General features: G+C 43.4%; 1 pseudogene; it reads right to left on the bottom strand.

Moving 5' to 3' along the window:
• Nucleotides 1-8,314: 8,314 nt before the first annotated feature.
• LOC102921154 (serine/threonine-protein phosphatase 2A catalytic subunit beta isoform pseudogene) lies at nt 8,315-9,446 on the bottom strand (annotated as a pseudogene).
• Nucleotides 9,447-20,799: the final 11,353 nt, after the last annotated feature.

The following is a 20,799-nucleotide window of genomic DNA, read 5'->3' as shown; positions in this document are numbered from 1 at the left end:
TGAAGCCTTGAGAGACAGGCGAGAAAAAGAAGGCTTGTGACCGTTGGGACTGATAACGGGAGGGCTTCTCTGGGAAGAAGTTGATATGCTGGCTTCCAAAGTAGCAAAATTGAGGACAAAGGGAGGAAGATACTGGTTCTGAATCATCTGGAACTGGGCAGATAGGAGACTTTCTTCAGAACAACCACAGCGTTCCTATTGTCCTCGCGGCTGAATGGCTCATTTGTCCATTGTAATGCAGGTCTCTGTTTCCCTCCCACACACAGACTGTGCAGGAGTGGCCGTGAATGCCTCGGCATTTTCCAACATTTTATTGGCCTACTTCTTTCTGTGTTGTTATCCCAGACCTTCACATCTTTAGAATTCAAGTAAACACAGTATGTTCCAGAAACATGAACTAGTACTTGACCTGTTTCAGAACCACTGGATTGGAATCTTGGCAAATGTGCTATATCTCAAGGAAGAATTCATCCATGTCCTCCTGTTCGCCTCCATGTTCAGCCTGAACCACTGCGGGCACCTGACTTCAGTCTGTCTTGAAGGAATTGTTCTTGAGAATTCATTTAAGCTCTCTAGACAGAATTCTTATAATCTGCAAAATTATTGTGATAATGAAGTGATCTACTACAGCAGTGGCTGTAGTTATGATCACCCACCTTATGAGAACACTCCTGGATAATTTACTGAAATTTCTTTTGAAAAACTGAAGCCTTCTTGGCATGTAACATGAAGCTCTACTCAACAATGACAGCTGTGTGTGTGTGCAGGGCCAGGCACAGCATCTAATGCATCATATGTGTTATCTCACTGAATCCTCCCAGTGAATTTGGGAGGTTGGAAATATTTCTACTTCATAGATGAGGGAACTGAGGCATAACTTTCCTAAAATTCACAGAGCTAGTGAGTTTCTGAGCAAGGATACCAAACCAAGTGGATTGGCTGGGCCCCAAGTTCTCACTTGGACCATCACACTGTACTATACTATAACCTAGCTGGATGTACAAACAAGGTCTTCCAATTAGCAGTTTGTGACCTGAGGCAGAGCTTTGAATTCCACACCTAACTTGAGGGTCAAACTAATACATACCTAGTAGATTCATTTATTTAACAAATGTTTCTTGACCTCCGTTTAACATGGGCTAGACCATATCAATATCATAATAATTAAATTTGCTTAATACACTTCTATTGGGCAACAATTGTGTCTATGTTAAAACATTCCCTCGTGGAAGGAAGAAGGGGGCTCATAAAAGTCTGGAAATAAATGAAACATATAAGGTCCAGTAAATAAAATTTAAAAAAAAAAAACTTACAATCCCCTGAAACAATAATCACGAGGCTCTGCCCCAAGGCTTTAAGAGCAATAAATAATTACTCTTTAAAAAAATCGTTTATGGGCTGGAGAGATGGCTCAGAGGTTAAGAGTGCCAACTGTTCTTCCAAAGGTCCTGAGTTCAATTCCCAGCACCCACATGGTGGCTCACAACCATCCATAATGAGATCTGGCGCCCTCTTCTGTGTACATAATAAATAAATAAATAAATAAATCTTTAAAAAAAAAAAAAAAAAGAATTACTAGGGTGAGAAGATGATGTGGTTGGCCAGGCTGCCTGTAAGTCATGCAGGGAGCTCCAAGGATGCAGCTTTCAGGAGTTGTCACCCTTGCTGAGATGGGCTTTTGTGATGCAGTGTCCTTGAGTTATCATTGTCCTATAAGCAACCCATCACCCATATTCTTATAAAACAAATGAACAAAATCCCCATAAGTGCAATAGTTCATATACCAGAATTGGATAGAATCATGTCTTAGGTCTGTTAGGTGTCCTACCCTAGGGTGAAAAGACATTTGTTCACTCCTCTTCAGGACAGGTCACCTGATATAGAGAGCTTCATGCAGCCACACCTCAAAGATGGTGCTCTGCCTTCCACCCTCCTGATGGTGGGCACTCTCTGTGATAAACAACTCATTTGGCTAAGGCTGAGGATTTGGCTTGCTTCCACGCACGTGGACCTATCCGCAGTACCTACATGGCAGATTGGGGTTGGCTGACCAGAAGCTCTTTAGGTTGTGGGTTGACTTTCCCCGGGGTCAGAAGTCAGACGATTGTTTCAAGGTTCCTGAATAAACTGCTTGGAGAAGAGCCTGGTGTTGCGTCTTCCTTGCTGGACGAGGCGGACTCGACAACCTGACATGATTGGTGAACAAAGGTTGACAGAACCAAACATGAGCTGGGGAGGAATGATTGTGCCATCCCTCTAATGAGTGCTGGTGCATGCAGCCAAAACAGATCCATGTGAGGGCAAAATGTTCATGGGGCAATCCTGATGTGCCTACCTTTCCGTGTGGTACGGGACAGTAAGCCCCCTTGATGTCCTGGTGGTTGCATGCTCTCAAGAACAAGTGATAAGCCATGCAGCCAATGCCAAATCATCTGAAAGCAGTGTCCTTACAAGAACTGATGAGAAAGCAAGGACCATAGTGCTGGGTCAGAGTCTTTTACAACTGGAGAGTCAGTTCTGCAGCAGGACAGAGTACAGCCCTGTCCCCTGCTTGGGTCTGAGCCCAGCGAGGCAGTGCAAGGCTGCCCCACTAAGATGGCCAGGGAGGAGGAGATGTGCAACAGCCCAGTGATCACAGCACCCCAAGATCAGAAAGAAAGATATCTCATGACAACTGGAGCTTGATTATAGTTAGCTAGATGGCATACTGTATTATATGTATGTTGTTCTACCCAATACTGCTTTCTGAAAAAAAAAAATGGTCGAAGTGTCAAGATATTTTTGTTCTGTATTGGACCTTGCTCATGTTTCAAATTAGCATCACCTTAGCTGCCTGAGTACAACTGACATGTACTTGGAATGGATGATGAGTGAGCCTTCAGTTATCCTACCCAACCTCTCAAGAAAAGATTTCATGGAGACCCCACAAATCAGTAAGACTGTTTATTGCCTTGCTGTTGTTTGCATGCTAGAGCTACATGGGTAAGTCACTGTTGCTGAAGACACTATGTTCTGACTGCAGGACATGGAGAACTCAGACTGGGACAGACTGGAAGGTCCTCTCCTGCTGGCTGACTTTCATAGTGCCAGAAGATTCCATACAAGATGGGGGGGGGGATTGTCACCCAAGGTTCTGCTCAGCTATGAACCCCACATGTTATGGCTCCAAGATGCCCAAATGTTTCTGCTGGTGCCATAGTGGTACAACTGCTCCAAGTGTTACTAACAGCTTTGGGGTGGATATAAAGCTTGATCTAGAGGCAGTAACTCAGACGGCACTAAACCAGAGCAGGAGCCATGCCTGGAGGTCGTAGTCCTCAAAGGAAGGCCATGCCCTTGTTCTGTTAAATAGATGTGATGTACCTGTTCAATTGCCTTCTAAGCATTTTTAAAAAATCGTACACAATACTACTGCTGTCAGGCTCAATTAATAGTGGAGAAAAACTTCTTTTTGCAATGGGTTGTGAAGTGTAGAGCTCGACAATCAGTCAAGCTCTTGAAGATATATTTTTTGGTCTGAGTTTATCAGATGTTACTGGACTTTACATTGGTAATATATATAATGGAATTTTTTTGTCTGGATCTGTCAAATGTTAATGGACTAGACGTTGTTAATGTAATCTTGACTGTATATTGCATATACTTATTGAAAATAGTTTTTCTTGTATTAGTTATAAGCTTTTTTAATTTTAGACAAAAAGAGAGGAGATGTGGTGGTATTGTGTTCACCAAAATATTGTGTACCTTAATAAACTTTGGACTGTTACTATGACGGTGGCCCAGTGCTCAGCCATAGGTGGAGAAAAATAATCAGCCACCTATATCACCCCTCCAAGGCTCAGGGAAAGCTGAGGAAGAGTTGGTGGAAAGAATGTAAGAGCTAGAGGAAGGAGTAGTGTGTTGTGTAGTCTTTCCTGTAAATTGGAACCTTCCCTTCTGGAAGGAGTGGGGAGTCTCCTAAGTCTCTAGAAGTAAATGAAACATGCCAATCCTAGAAAAGAAATGAAACTTAGAAGGCTGACGACGGCTGGGGCCTTCTAAGGGCACACGATTCACAAAGCCCTTCACCAAGATTCTAAAGCAACAAACCATTTCCAGGGCAAGAAGGTTCCTCAGCTGGCCTGGAACTCTAAGGATGCGGGTTTCATGAGTTGTCATCCATGCCGGGTGGGCTTTTGTTCAAGCAGCTACTATGGAGTCATCCATGGTCCTATAGGGAACTCCCCAGCCACACCACTGTAAGTCACCCAATAAACTCACCAGTTCACTCTACTAGACTTTGGTGGAATCATTTCTTCGGTCTGTTGTCAGTGCCCTGCCTATGGTGACTAGATATTTGTTCATTTCCTCAGGGAAATTCACCGGATTCCCCATACGTAGCAGACACTTTCAAGTAGCTGGTGTTCATTATCTTAATTAACCACAATGCTCTAGTTTCATTTCTGTTTCTCTAATAAAATACAACAACAACAACAACAACAACAAAAACAGCTTGGGGGAGGAAGAGTGCATTTAACTTATAATTCCAGTTTACACTCCACCACAGCAGGGAAGTGCAAGTAACAAGAACTTACAATGACTGGTCACAGGACAGCCATAATCAAATGCCGAGAGAAATGACTGCAGGCATGCTGGATGCTCAGCCATCTTTCTCGATTCTTTTACAGTCCATCTCCTGGAACCACGGTGCTGCTGCTGTCAGACTGGGTCCTCTCACAACAGTTAAGACAACCACCCACAGACATGCACAGGCCAATCTCGTCTGGACAATCTCTAATTGAGACTCTCCTCCCAGGTGACTTTAAGTTGAGTGAAGTTGATAACAACTACAAGCAGCAAACTATTAATGTAGCTGATAGGTATTTCCTAATACCCAGCTAGAGATTATGTTCTCTGTCCTCTAACAGTATTTTGAATGTTTCTGATCTACAGAATACTGCCTTGCCATCTGAGGGGAAACAAACAAAGTCAACAAGCAAGTGTCTCTTGAGACTCATCAGAGAAAACGCATTGGCATGGATGTTAAAAAAAGGAAAGCATTTCTTACACAATAAAAGCTAGGTGAGACATGCAAAATATGCTTGGCACCACCAAGGAGCACAAAGTGAGTATGCAGTGAGTATGCAGATGTATCTTGGGCAACGACATGGCAGCATGTTACTTCTCTGATGACATGTAGACAAGCCCAATAACCATAGCTCTTAGAACACACCTGGGAAACAGGGCATGCAGTACTCTTCAATGCTGGATTTTAGCATACTCAACTTCTGTCCTACAGCCTGAGCTGCCCACATTCTAAGAGATTTAGAAGTATTCCCCGAGTTTTATAAGAGACCTTGCCTTGGGGCTAGAGAGTTGACTCTGCAGTTAGGAGCACTGGCTGCTCTCCCAGAGGACCCAGATTCAATTACCAGCACCTACATGGTGGCTCACTACTGTCTATAATTCCAATTCCAGAGGATCCGACACTCTCACACAGATATGCATACAGGCAAAACACCAATGCACATAAAAGAAAAAAAAATTTTTAAAAAAAGGAGAGACTTTGCCTCTCTGGATTATTGATAATCAAATTAGATGGTATATATGAAATTGTTTTAAAATATCACACACACGGTGGGGGGGGAGGGGACGTATATGTGCTGTCCTGCCAGGTGCTGTAATACATGTCAATAATCTAAGCACTCAGGAGGCTGATATAAGAGAATTATGAGTTCAAAACCAGCCGGACCTACACGGTAAGTTTTGTCTTAAAAAGAAAAAAAAGGTGTCATTAGTGCACAGGAAATGAGCTCTCAATGTAGGAACCAGATACGGAAAGTATTTTCCTTCCCCATTTCTGAACCTGCTGTCAGCATCTTTTTGTTTCTTGATGTCGCTTCCTGTCCTGCCTACTTCCCCTTCCCCCCATTTCAGGTCATGAGGACAATAATAACAGCATGTAAAATGTAGCGAGTGGTTTTATTGTAAGAGTTCCACTGCTTTAGCTCATTTGATTATCACGTTTCAGTGAGTTACAGCCTATGGAATCTGAGAAGTCTGAGGTACTGGGGAAATGAACAGCTTACATAATCTCATCCTGCTCGCAAATTATAGAGTCAGAAGACTTAGCACACACAGGCCACAGTCTTTGCCACCATCCTGGACTGTTTTACACTGCCACAGTGCCTACCGTGATACTAAGCTAAAAATGTTCAGGAAACAGGCATAGGCTTTCCTCTTGACTCTTTATAGCTCTATCAACAAACATAGATTCCGTGTGGACAAAACTAACTCTAATAGGATATTTGTTACCAGCAATGAGAAATACTGAATGGCATAATTTGTGTGTGTGTGTATGAGAATGTGTTGTGAGTGTGTGGGTATATGAGTGTGTGTGTGAATTTGTAAGTATGTGAGTGTATGGGTGTATGAGAGTTTGTGAGTGTGCAAGTATATGGGTATGTGTGTGTGAGTGTGTGTGTGAGTATATGTGTGTGTGTATTTGTGAGTGTGTGAGTATATGGGTGTGTGTGGGTATGTGTAGATGTGAGTATGTGTATGTGTGTGTGAGTCTGCGAGTTTGTGAGTGTGTGTGAGTGTGTGTGTGTGTGTGTATAATCATCTAAGGAAAATAAGAGTTCAGCAACAGCTCTGCACAAAATTAACTAAGCCGTGGCTATCTTACAACACAGCTTATCTATTAAAGAACTAAGGTCGAAGTTTCCATGTTTTTCTTCTTCTGGTCTCTGGTATAAAATAGCATTCAAGTTGCCACTTACTGAAGAATAGGTTAGGCGTAAAATTGGCAAAATCAGTTTATGGCGTCATAGAAAAAGAGAAACACTCCCTGGAAATGCAAACCTGGTGCCTTTCAAAAGCAGCAAGATGGGATAGTGAAAAACTAGCACTCGAAAGACACCATGAGAGTAACTGGTAGGCCTACAGAGGCTACGCATCCCATCCCGGGTTCTCCTAACACAGAGGCTACGCATCCCATCCCAGGTTATCCAAGTGCAAAGGCCGAGCAGTGGCTAGAATTCAGTTCTCTTGGTTGGCATGCAGACCGCACTTCCTCCAGAGCTCTCAGACAGGCTGTCACACACACAGTGGTGGGAGACACTTTTATAAGGCACCACCTGTCACTTGGGACTCACGCTTTGTTTTATGCTGAAATGGGCAGATTTTATATGCTCTGTTAGCTTAACTTGAAAATAGCTAAGGGCTTGAGTGCTGTGGCTTAGATCTTGGAGGACAGAGAAAGTAGGAGTAGAAGCAAGCTAATAAGATGCACATTGATGCTGTCCTCAAACCATCGGCTACAACTCAGAAGACATCAAGTTCCAGAAGAGGACGTTCTATTCCATCAACCTGATGAAAAAGCAATTTATAATCGCTTCTTTCTTTTCTTTCTTTCTTTCTTTCTTTCTTTTTTTATTTTGGTTTTTTTGAGACAGGGTTTCTCTGTGTAGCTTTGGAGCCTGTCCTGGAACTCTCTCTCTCTGTAGACCAGGCTGGCCTCAAACTCACAGAGATCTGCCTGCCTCTGCCTCCCAAGTGCTGGGATTATAGGTGTAACCACCACTGGCTACAATCTCTTTTCAAACCAACTGTTTCTTCATTTGATTGAATAAATGATTGTTGAAGTTTACAAGATTTAAGGAGAACGCTATAAAATTATAAATAGAGAATGAAAGGTTAAATTTGTTTTGAGATTTATGATTTTAATATCTTACATACAAGCTATCGTAAAAAATAATAACTGAAGAAAGGGATAAGTTCTCATGTGCCCCCTTAGCAAGTCACTGTCCAGACGTTGTTTCCACAGTACGTCCCAGAGTGCTGTCCAAAGAGAAGGCTCCAGAACAGCCCAGCTTGGCTTCCTTTCCAGGGTGAAGACAGCAGTACACCAGCAGCAGCAGCTCTCTGCATTCCAGCTCTCACAGGCCCAGCACTGCCCGGTGAGCACCAGGCTGGCTGAGTGCTGTTTGTAAGACTGACCGTGGTCCACCTGGACTCTTATAGTCACAATATCCCTCTCCACCCCATATTAAGTTGTCTACTCTTCCTTCTATGAGGGATCCAAGCCTGGTGTGAACAGAGTTCTAAACCAGAGTTAGAAACCATGCTGATTGTAGCAGAGAAAAGAGGCAAGACTATGGGGGAAACTTGGGGTGGGGGAGGAGGGGCAGTGTGGTGGAGTATTTAACTACGTAAAGGTGTGTTGCATTGGTTTCTGCCGCCTCTGCTAATGACGTAAAGATGTGTTGCATTTGTTTCACCTTGCCTGCCTAAGGCACCTGATTGGTCTAATAAAAAGCTGAGTGGCCAATAGCTAGGCAGGACTGGGATAGGCAGGGCTGGTGGGCAGAGAGAATAAGTAGGAGAAGAGATAAGAACAAGAGAGAAGGAGGACAGTAGTTTTGTGTGCTGTGCTTTGAGTGCAGCTGCAGGGAGCTGTGAGAGGAGCATGAGTGAGCTGGGATGTCATGACGTGGTGAGTGAGGGGCTGCTGTTCCGAGATGGGGAGGAGCAGATGAAAGCAGTCTTGGGTACCAGGAGGGACACGTGGTTTGCCTCTACGAGGTGCTGGATCAAACTGCAAGAAAGAATACTTACAAGCGTCATCAAGTTCCGTGATTTCAGCTTGGTTACCACAAAGATAGCAATAGTTTGGAGCACTGCAAATGGATATTACATTCCATCATGGCACCAGGTATATTCCTCCATCACCAGCTAGTGAGCTCTGGACACCAACGTGAGGCCATTGGCATGATTAAATGTCTCGGAAAAATCTTGGCCAACAATATAACCAGTTCGTCGAGGAGGTATCCCCCAGCCACCACGGTCATCTCGATCTGACCACAGCAAGTCACACATGGACCCTCATGAGGAACTTCTTGTAGGCGATCAGGTGCTCAGATGGGATCCAGTGTGGATATGGATGGCGTCAGACCACCATGTAGACAGAAGATCTGCCCATCCACCAAGGCAGTGAGAAGAAGACAGTCAAAAAGGTCTGTGAAGTATTTCCAAACGTTTGCATTTCCGTATTTTCTTAAACACTCATCTTAGAAACCATAAACTTGTGTGCTGTCTGCTCTCATGATCCCCTCAGAGTATGGTGATACGCTCACGACAACGAACCTTAAGAGCTACAAGCAGTGTACCTGATTGAACTGAGTGATACCCTCTGTCCACATAGTCCGCCATAAACAAGTAAATTGTATCTGGTGATTTACCACCGATTCTAAAGAGTTCCATGAGGTCATGAAATTGCCCACACACATCTCCACACACAGTGACTGGACATCAAACCTCTTGCATTTTGGATTCTTTTGTCAGGATTTCTTTATCCTTCTCGCAGAGGCTCTTGAATGAGAGCTGCTTGCCCTCGTTCAGCTGCTCGATCCACTGGTTCAGGTCCTTGGTGAACAACTTCTCGTCCATGATGACTCCTGCCCGAACGACTGCCACTCCGCGAGGCTCACCCAGGCCACGTGCACACACCGAAACTGCACTCTCCAGGTGCTTTCTGCGGCTCCTGGCGGTACTAGACCCTGGCGCTAGCCTGCTGGTTCGCTCTGCCAGCCGCTGTGGCTCCTCCTCCGATTGCCCTAGCTGGGGACTCAGCTTTCTGTTCAGTATTAGTATTTAAAGAACACTCAAAGGAGGGATTGTATGATGGGGGCAGGGGGGGGGGTTGTCAAGACCATAATGGGGAAACCCACAGAGACAGCTGACCTGAGCTAGTGGGAGTTCATGGACCCTGGACTGACGGCTGGGGAACCTGCATGGGACCGAACTAGGCCCTCTGAATGTGGGTGACAGATGTGTGGCTTGGTCTGTTTGTGGGGCCCCTTGGCAGTGGGACCAGGACTTATCCCTGGTGCATGAACTGGCTTTTTGGAACCCTTTCCCTACCGTGGGAGACCTTGCTCAGCCTTGAGGCAGGGGGAGGGGCTTGGTCCTGCCTCAACTTCAAATGCCAGACTTTGTTGACTCCCCATGGGCGGCTTTACCCTCTCTGGGGAGTGGATGGGGGCGCGGGGGCGGGGTAGGAGGAGGGGAAGGAGGGGGAACTGTGGTTGGTATGTAAAATTAAAAAGATTTTTTTAAAAAGAACACTTAGGATATGGGTGGTGAATAAATTTACACAGAACTGAATTTTTTGTTCAATTTGTTATTCTTTATTTTTATGACATAACAGCATGTTCTGAAAAGTTCTGACCTCAAAGAACTAGTCTGTTTTGGTAGCCATAAAAGAAATACGTGCGAAGTATGATAGTTGGAATACTTTGGCTACTATGAGGAGAGGATGCATAAAATATTTTTGCATTTAATATTAATAGTTTAGAAGAATCATTTTGAATCGTTATCAATTACCTTTAAAAGGCTGCCTGTTGGAGACACTCAGATTTTAAAGGACTTTGAGGGTTAAGTAATAACTAATATTTTGATGTAATGAAAAAAGATCTTATTGATTTGGTTTGGGGTTTTTTTTTTTTTTTTTTGACACATTTTTTCTATGTAGCCCTGGCTGTCCTGAAACTTGTTATGTAGACCAGGCTGGCCTTGAACTCACAGGCAGATCCTCCTGTCTCTGATTCCCAAGTGCTGGGAATGAAGTCTTACACTTCATGCCTGACCTTGGTTTTAAGTTCTTTGAAACAGTCTCAATATGTATCCTTGGTGGGCCTGGAGTTGCTGAGCAGAGCAAGCTGTCTTCAAGCTCAGAGATCTGCTTGCCTCTGACTCCAGAGCCCTGGGATTGAAGTGTGTGCCGCCACACCTGGCTGAGATCTTTTTATATGACCACTAAATGCCAGTGTTGGTTGTGCTTTGAAAAAGTAGAATAACATGTGTGGGCTAAAAATTTGGGGTCAGACTTATTTTGAGGCCTGGCCTTTAGAAGGCCAGGATGGCCTTGAATTCATTATTCACCTGAGGATGGCCTTGCCTTGATACTCTTACCCCACGCACAAGCCACGTCCAGCTTATGATTAAACATGTAAAATGTGAAGATGTTGCTCCTTTGTTCATACTGCAGAGGTTTTGATTCAGAGTTGGAGAATAATCTTGTTTTTCATTCAGATCTGTATGATTTCTGTTTGCTTTTTGTTTTTGGGGGGAGGCCCATGTCTACATGAATTAGTTCTAAACCGTCATTATTTTTCAGATTTCCTTTTATAAAGCTTATTTGCTTTTACAATTATGATTGCTTTGCATATCTTAGATTCTCCATTATTCTAGATAATTTTCGAGTTGGGAGTGAAACCCAGACAGAGCTCATGCTAGGTAGTTGCTCAACCACTGAGGAGGTCCTTTCCTTAGAAATACTTGTTTGGTGTGTGAAAATATTTTTTCTTTGGAATGATTTCAGTAAATAGATTCAGCCCTTTGCTTAATAAATCTTTTGTATCTGTGGGTTTTCTCAAAGTAGGATAATGGTGCTGTTAGATGACTTCATTTCTTAGCTTTTAAGGCATTTTTTGTTTCATGTGTCCTATCTTTGAATAAAGACTCAAGCTTGTCTTGTGGATAGTAATGAAAAAAAAGAGAGAGAAAAAAAGGAAGAGAGAACGAGGGAGAAGGAGAGGGACACACCGGAGGCCAGAAGCCAGGCAGCTGACAGACAGACAGACAGACAGACAGACAGACACGAGAAGCAGTGAAAGTAAGATATACGGAAGGAAAGAAAGGTGAAGAAAAAAAAACCCGAGGCAAAACGCAGATGAAGAGAAACAGATTCAGTTAGAAGAGAAACAGGCTAGGTTATAAGGGATAGAGGGGCAAGCCTAAGGCCAGGCATTCATAACTAATACGTCTCCATGGCGAGATTTGGGAGCTGGTTGGTGGCCCAAAAGAAAAAGTCTGCTGCATGGTGGTCTTCATCTCCTAAACCACATTATAACCTTGTAGGCAGGGGAAGCGAATTGTCTCCTTTCCCCAGCCCATGATAAAAGAAGTCCAGAGCAGAACGGAGCCAGGCCTAAGAACCGCCCAGGACCCCATGCAGAGCAAGGAAGCCGATATAACCCCTGGCATGTGAAGGGCCTGGGCTTGGAGCCCTCACGCTGAGGCTGAGGCCCCTCCGCCTCTGACCCAAGCCTTGCTCTCCAGGCCTTGGCTTCCCTGAGCCTTTTGATGTAGTGGATATGTCCTGTGACCATCAAAGGAGCCACAGAGTAAGGAATGTTCTAGGCAGTTCTGTTTAAAGATTTGTTTTGTTTTTTGGTTTCTTTATTGTGTTAAGTCTGAAACATTTTTTTTTTTTTAAAGATTAAGCAACCAGGCAACGGTTGCAACTAGAAGAGACGGGCAGGGAAAGCTAGTCTTGAGTGTCTTTGAATAAAACAGGAGATGAGGATTAATTTTGTTTTCTTCACTAACCTTATGATGTTTTATGAATTAAAATTTCTGGCTGTTGTCATTGACACCCCCACCCCCCCCACCCCTGTGCCCACCCGCCTCGCCAAAAAAAAAAGGGGGGGTGGGTAACTGATTTAGGAATTCTTCCCACTGACTGGCTTTTGTTGTTGTGGGTTTTTTTGTTTGTTTGTTTGTTTGTTTTATTTCAAGACAGTGTTTCTCTGCATAACCCTGGCTGTCCTGGAACTCACTTTGTAGACCAGGCTGCCTTCAAACTCAGAGATCTGCCTGCCTCTGCCTCCTGAGTGCTGGGATTAAAGGTGTGTGCCACCACTGCCTGGCCCCATTGATTAGTTTTTGTTTTGTTTTGTTTTGTTTTGTTTTGTTTTGTTTTGTTTTGTTTTGTTTTGTTTTGTTTTGTTTTGTTTAAGAGAGAGTTAAATTCCTTATTTTTAATTTTTTAAATTTTATTCTATGTGTATGAGTGTTTGCCTGAATGTATGCATGCATACCACATGTGGGCCTGCCTGGTGTCCCCAAAAGTTAGAAGAGGGTGTTGGATCCACTGGAACTGGAGTTACATAAGGTTGTGAGCCACCATGTAGGTGCTGGGAATCAAGCTCAGGTCCTCTACAAGATCACCAGGTGCTCCTAAGCACCGAGCAATCTCTCTAGTCCTATAACTCTACTTTGTTATTACTGTTTATATATGATGGGGTGGGTGGGGCACCTGCCTCGGTGGAGGTCAAAGAGCAGCTTTGGGGATCCGGTCCTTTCTCCCAGCCTCTTCACTTAGCATGATGCACGATTAATTAAAACACCATAGCCTGTGAGAAAATCTCTGCACCACTCAGCATCTTACTGGCCCAGTGAGCAAGCAGGCCCCACAGTTAAAGTGTGTGGGCTTCCCTGCCTTGTCCTACTTATCGACATCGACAGCAGCTGGGAGACCGTTAGACATCCCAGCCCCTCAGAGTGTTAGAGAGGCTCTCAGGCCTTTATCACCCTCACTCCCCCGCCCCATCCTACCCCCGACAAAATGGAGACTTCCAGGCCCAGATCAGAACTTTTTTTTCTGAACAAAGTTCCTACCTGCTTGGACGTGATGGCTCTCTGCTGCTCTGGGTCCCTTCGTGTGCACACCTATTTATTGCTTTCCTGTGGTTTGTAAGTAAGGCTGAGACTACGACACCAAATTCCATGGCAAACAGCTTAAGAACAGGTCCATGAGGGCCGGAGAGATGGCTGAGTGGTAAGAGTGTGCGCTGCTCTTGCAGAGGATCTGGGTTTATATGGCGCAGCCTCTTGTAACTCCCCCTCAAGAGGGGCCAGTATCTCCTCAGTATCCTGTATGTGCACAGACACACATACATACAAACACATAATTAAAAACAAAATAAATATGTATAAAAAACAAAACCCTGGTTCTTGGTCGTATGAAGATATCATTTCATGGCTCTGTCTGGTAGTTAAGCCACAGAAACTTAGACTGGAAGATACTCACAGACCATCAAGTTCAACCAACATCACTGCTGTGAACATCAGCGAAATCGCCATTCCCCCTCTGGGAAGGTTAAGTTGTGTTATTTTCAAGAAAGTAAAAGGAGTTTGGGAATCGATAGAAGCTTACATATTTAAAACAAAATGTGTACTGACTAAAGGAATTTGCTTCAGTTATGAAAGTTTACTGACATGAAATGTCTGGGCCATGATAGTATCCCATAAAGAGGTTTGTCTATTTATTTATTTATTTTTTTTTTTTTTAATTTTTTTAAAGATTTATTTATTTATTATACAACATGTATGACTGCAGGCCAGAAGAGGGCACCAGATCTCATTACAGATGGTTGTGAGCCACCATGTGGTTGCTGGGAATTGAACTCAGGACCTTTGGAAGAGCAGTCAGTGCTCTTAACCTCTGAGCCATCTCTCCAGCCCGTCTATTTATTTTTATCCATTTGTTTTCATTTTTTTTTTTTAGATTTGTCAGGTTCTCACAATGTATCTCTGATTGACCCAGGACTCTCTCTGTAGATCAGCTGGCCTTGAACTCACAGATCCACTTGCTTCGACTCCTGATTTTTAGTCTTTAAACTTGTATTCCAGTGTTATCTTGCATATCTGCCAAAAGCTGCTGCACTGCACAATTATAATTTTAGCTTCACTCTCGACAGACTCAAAAACACTATTATTTATTAAACTATGTTCTGGTGGAAGATCCACCTCAACTCCCCTCCCCTTATCTCTTTCCCTACACCCACCCCTTCAAAGCCCACCAAACACAGCTCCTCCCCCAGAGAGGCTCAAGACCACTCCCACAGGGTATATAAGCTGCATCCCAGAAAACAGACATGTGGTTCTTCCGTCCACCGCCGCCCCCACCTCCCACCCCAGGCCAGGAATCACCCAGGAGGGTGGGCTTTTCCAGTTCGGTCTGATTTGGTTTAATTTGGATTGCTGCGTTGGCAGAGATGCCTTTAGGGTGTAAAGACTTATCAAACTAAAGTTTCCATAAACAAATGGAGGAAAAAAAGAAAGAAATATCTTCCTTACGAAAGAATTTCACCTTCCTTCTGATTCTGGTCTCAAAGACTCACTTCCAAATAATAACATGCGGATTGGAGGACACTAAATTTGCAGCCGAGAAACATGTTCTTATTTAAACTATCAGAGTTACTGTTACCAGTGAGATGAAGACATCCTCCCCTTCCTATGTGGATACAGTGAGAAAGCTGCTTTATTTCTTTGCAAAAGCTCCGAAGAATAGCATAAAAAAAATTTAAAGGACAGTGCATTGCCTGAGACTTCACACTCCTTAAAGCCTCGAGGTCCTGGAAAACAAAAGGAATGAGATGCTGTTGTAGAGCAGAGGAAGGCAGACAATGGATCTCAGCTAAATGGGATGTGGTCTCCTGGGTTAGACCGAAACAGCAGAGGGACATTAGAGCTGGGAAATCCCTGCTCTGGAGTTCAGCTCATCTCTCCCAGTGTTGTTTCCTCGGTTTGGACAAATACACCAGGATCCATGAAAGGCTGTGTGTGTCAGGAGTAAGGCTGAGGCAATTAATCCAGGCTGACAAGTACGCAGGAGCTCTTTGTACCATCTTCATAACTTGACTGTAAATCCAAAAACTAAAATGGAAAAGAAATACAACTGGCTCCTGTCTGTAATGCCAGCTACTCCAGAGACTAAGGCAAAAAGAGTACATGTGCAAGGAGAGTTCGAGGCCAGCCCGGACAACTTAAAGAGACTGTCTCAGAAGTTAAGAAAAATAATAATAATAAAGGGTTTGAGATGTAACTCAGTTGAGAAAAATGTTTCCTTAACATGCATAAGACTCTGAGTTGCATTCTTAGCAAATGAATAAATAAATAATTTCCCACAAACCTATGGAAAAAAGCAAGGATAAGGCTTCAAAAGCAGATTCTATTTCATTTTAGTTTTCTACTGTTTAGAAGGAAGAAGTGTGCAAATGCCTGTGATTTCCATACTTCAAACCATCCACGGGAGCCTGTTGCGCTATTTTGGTAAGCACTGGAGTTAAAGGTTTACAGATTTACATTTCCAGAGTGTCAAATCAAAGTCCATTTTCCTTTGGTTCATTTAACTCTTGAGAAGAAAATTGTGCTGAGGACTGCTTCTTGGAGTGCTTGGTGAGTTTGGATAATTCACTGAGCTTTCTTGTGCTGCGTATCCCACCTACAGAAAGTGTTGAATCACTTCAAAGGGAACTTTCAGACTAGACAATGAGGTCTAAACCTGGTGAAAGAGATCTCTCCATAAGCAGCAGGCTCTTACAGATACTTGGTGAATGCTGTGTTAGCAAGATGCGCTGGTCTATCAGGAAATTAATTCACTCCCTCTGTAGAAGTCAGAGGCGCTGTAGGCACAAAAACTAGGATTATGTGAAACAGTGTTTCATCTAACTAGACTCAGTGGAGAGTCAGTCCAATAATAGCAAACATTTATCTAAATGACTGGGTAGGAAAAGTTGGAGATTATTTGGCTGTTTTTTTTTTTTTTTTCACAACTAAAGAGCTTCTGAGTGCCGACATTCTACTGCTGCAGGGTTGGGCTAGGAAAAACATGCATGTAACTTGTTACAGGAGCCTTTGCTGGGAAGATAGACAGGCTTGAAATCTGTCCCCTGAGGTCAGTAATTGCTCTCCAGAAAAGGCAGTATGTCGGCTACCATAGTCTGTCACTTCCAAATTAGACCTTCATAATAAAAAGCCCTGCCTCTCAGTGCGTTCCATTTCCATCCTTCGAGATTCCTGGCTTAGGCCTTGCAATATGTAGTCCTGGTATTCTGTTCTGCCCTCAAATTTTGAATAACAGTAGAGGCAGAAATTGAGAGTTCCTAAGCAAATGTTTAAAACTAACCTTACAAATTCACACAGGCTTTTCTTAAAGCCCAGGCCAATGACTGTGGCAGTATTTTGGAGAGAAGCACAGGACAACTTTCTTCTTTTGTGATATTGCCCCAGATCTGGATATTATGGACTCCTAGAGAAGAGAAAATCTTATTTGGGGGGATTATAATTCTGGGGAAATGCTCAGCAGAGTTAAGGGAGACAGGCCAGAGTGAAAGAGCAAGCGCGGGTCTCGGCTCGCCCTGCAAAGCGCACAAAGGAGCCTGGCAGAATTGCTTTCCCACGCCTATCTCTTCTCCGGGCCAGGGCTGCCTGTGGAACGAGGGGAGCCAGGTGGCCGTGGGAGGTTTGCTCCCAGAGCAGCGCCTACGGTTTTGCCTGAGCTGAGATGCAAAGGAAAATATCACTGACAACAAGGAAGTATCTGTGCCTAAAGGAAAACATCTTTTAGGGTTTTCTTTCTCTGATTATAAACGTAATAATGTCTCCTGCAGAAAAGTACATGAGATACTTAGAAGCAGAGAGAACTACAGACCACCTATTGCATTTCTAGCCCAACAGGTATTATTAACATTGTAATGAACTTTTCTTGGCTTACGTGCACACATGTCTAATATAGTTGAGAGACTACTATAGGGTCCATTTTATTTTGGGTTATTTGTTTTTGTTTTGTTTGCTTTGATTTAGTGTGCTTTTGATATCAACGTTGTTCTGGGTTGTTAGATTTCTTTGTAAACCTCCTTCTTAAAGGATGCATGTTCTGTCCTATGATGGAATTTTTTTATTCTATTTTTTTTTTTGTTGTTGTTGTTTTGTTTTTCAAGACAGGGTTTCTCTGTGTAGTTTTGGAGCCTGTCCTGGAACTCACTCTGTAGCCCAGGCTGGCCTCAAACTCAGAGATCTGCCTGCCTCTGCCTCCCGAGTGCTGGGATTAAAGGCGTGCGCCACCACCGCCCGGCTCTAAATCTTAACTTTATCAATTCACTTAAGGAATGTTCAGGGGCCAGTGATGTTCCTGAGCAGGTAAAGCTGCTTGCTGCCAAGTCTGACGACCTGCATTCAATTCCTGGGGCCTGTGTGGTGGAGGAAGAGAACTGACTTCCTTAGGTTGCTCTCTGAGCTCTGTCTGTGCCTACATCTGTGGAACTGTGTGCTCTCTCACACACAATAAATAAATCAGTGCTTAAACCTAAAAATAAAAAAGAACCATCCACTAAGAAAAAAATGTATTTGCTCATTTGAGAGTGAAGAACTTTGCCCTAAGCCAAATGTGTTGTGACTCCCTGAGCCATTCTTGTGGGCCTGATCATTCGATCTGTTTCTTGTTTTATAGGATTTTCTTTTAAAGGTCTAGACCAGAAACAAAAACAGGGAGTCAGCTGAAAGAAGACTGCTGGAAACAGGGTGGAAGAGGAGTTTGGAGAATGGAATGAGGGAGAAAGCACAGACGAGCTCTATGTTGTGTGGATTCTATCAAATGAAACGGGTGTTTGAAAAACTGCTAAGTGTGAGACTCAAATGCAGTTCTTTTCCCATCCAGAAAGTTGTCTGCTATATACTCTGATATCAAGATACTATCAGATGGATTGGCATCATCTTTTAGTTTGTATTTGTCCAGGACCTGAAAGAAGAGAAAGTGTTTACTGCATTGGAATTCTAAAAGATACCTGAAAACTGATGTGAAAGAAGTAAGACAGTCCCCTGGAAAAGATGCCTTTGTTTCCTTCCATCTTCTTAGAGCTAGATCAGTGTGAAGGCTGACTTAAGCTGAGATTAGTTTAAATACTTAGAGGAAGCTGCAGTTTACCTTCACAGGCGCTTCTCACTGCAGCTGTCTTCTGATGAAAGAATCCTCCTCATTAGGAGAACGTGCTGAACAGTTAGAATGTGGCTGTTCATAGCTGATACATACCCTGAGTGGATTTGTAAGGTTGTAGCACCGAGGATGCCCCCAGGAGCATTCAAAGATTCAGTTGAAGTCAAAGACTGTAAGAGGTCAAAGAGATGGGGCTGGGCTTTCAGCATTGAACAACTGATTGAGGGTCGGGCTGTATCGGGCACTGTGCTCAGGGCGTAGTGGAAGATAAAACAGGCTCCCTGTCCTTGAGGAGCCTGAAGCCTATAGAAAAAAAAATGGACCAGTAAGCAACTGGGGGGGGGGATGCTGTGAACTAGAACACTGGGTATTGGGCAAAGAGGCCAATCCTGTAGCATCCTAGGTATAGAAAAGGGGTTTCATTAGCTCCTCCAATCGATTAGGCAAGTAGGAAAGACAACACTAAGAAAAACAATGGTCAGGGATATAGCTCATAGGTCAAGTTTCCTTGGTGTCCTCCATCCTTCCTGGCTCTTACATTCTTTCTGCCTCTTCTTCAGAGGGGTTCCCTGAGCCCCAAAGAGAGGAATTTGATAGAGACATCCCATCTGGGACTGAGTGTTCTGAGGTCTGTCACTCTCCATACCTTGTCCTTTGTGGTCTCTGTTTTTGTTTCCATCTTCTGCAGGAGGAAGCTTCTCTGATGATGGCTGAGCAAGGCGCTGATCTGAGTGTAGGAACTATCATTAGGAGTCAATATTTTCAATTGTGACTTCCCTTATTTACATCCCAGTTGTGAAAATACACTTTAGTTACTTTATTTGAACTTGAATATTACTGTATTTTTTTCTGGCTTAATTTGGGAGTATCCAATCCCCTACACTATAGATACAAATGTGTCTCTGAATAGGTGACTTCTGCAGATAGCTTACCTTACCCATTGTGTGTGGACATGTGGGAAAATTTCAGAGACTCCATACCTACACACAAGTTCGATGTCAACCATAGCTATGAAATATGGTTTCTTCCAACAGGTTCTTTTGTTGCTCATTTTGCTGGTCCAGTGACTTCATTAGTTTTTGTTTGTTTCATTTTAATCTCAGAAAATACTTCAAAAACTCTGTATTTTATTGGTTGGAATGAAGTTGAATGAGGCATATCTTTAAGGCAACATCAATGAGGGAGAAATAAAGGGCAAAAACTCTTTCCCCATGCTTCTGAAATAACTTCCTACACTTTGCCCTTTATCTTCCCATACCCACTCTACTCTGAATTGTGCCTTTGAGTTAATCTACAAAGTATGATACTATTAGACTTAATATGTTGTTAACATTAGTGTGAGACCTCCAACATTCTAAAGTTATTGGTTCAACTGGTGTTATCTCCAGGGAGGGAAGAAGTCAGGAGCTCCCATTCTGTACGTCTTCTGAATGAGGCAGCAGCTAAAGACCAGGTCATTGTCAAGTGTTACTACAGATGCCTTACAGATGTGCCCCAAGGTTAGGCACACAGCCAGTAGAGAAGACATGATTTCAGTTGATGAGGTTATAAAAAAATAAAGCTACAGAATTTTTTCAAACCCTCAAAATAGAAAAGAAAAAAAAAGCAAGTGTGGAGAGAGTGATCTGCGTTGCTTTTATGACTGTAGGATTGTGGGGCTCCTCTATCTCACTGTTGTTCCCCCACCACCACCACACTACTGGATTCCAAGAGATAAGGGTATCTATTTGGCTGTGAGAGTTTTCCGTTACCTAAAACTAAATTGCACCTTAGCCTTATTTTAGCCAGGCACTCTTAGAACTTACTCTTTCAAAATAAAAATAATGTCTTTAATGAGAGACATGAGGGTATTTTCAGATCTCAGGCAGAACTGAAGTGAGGCAAAGTAAAAGTCTTGTTAAGTGAATTACCAGCTTTTGTTTGTTTAAGAAGGGGTATCAGGTAGTCCAAGCTGGCCTTGAACTTGATTTGTAGCCTGAGCGACTACGCCAGGCCTTGCAAGGTTTGAGGTGAGGTTTTGGTTTGGTTTGGTTGTTTGCTTGTTTTGAAATGCATGTTGGGTGATCACTCGGCTACTAAGCTATATCCCTAGCCTTTACCATCTTTTTAAATCCCTTTACTGAGGCGGGTGCACATCTGGTCACCCTAAGTTCACCCAGAGATGTAGCCCCCAGAGCTGGTTGTGTTCCTCTATGGAGTGAACTGCTTTTTTAAGTTCTGAGAAATTCTCGAGATTTCCCAAAGTCCTCACTAGCAGA

Source organism: Peromyscus maniculatus, chromosome 4, assembly GCF_049852395.1.
Source record: "Peromyscus maniculatus bairdii isolate BWxNUB_F1_BW_parent chromosome 4, HU_Pman_BW_mat_3.1, whole genome shotgun sequence".
Lineage (NCBI taxonomy): Eukaryota > Metazoa > Chordata > Mammalia > Rodentia > Cricetidae > Peromyscus > Peromyscus maniculatus.
The sequence above is the reverse complement of the archived record's forward strand: the minus strand, read 5'-3'. Positions and strand labels throughout refer to the sequence as shown.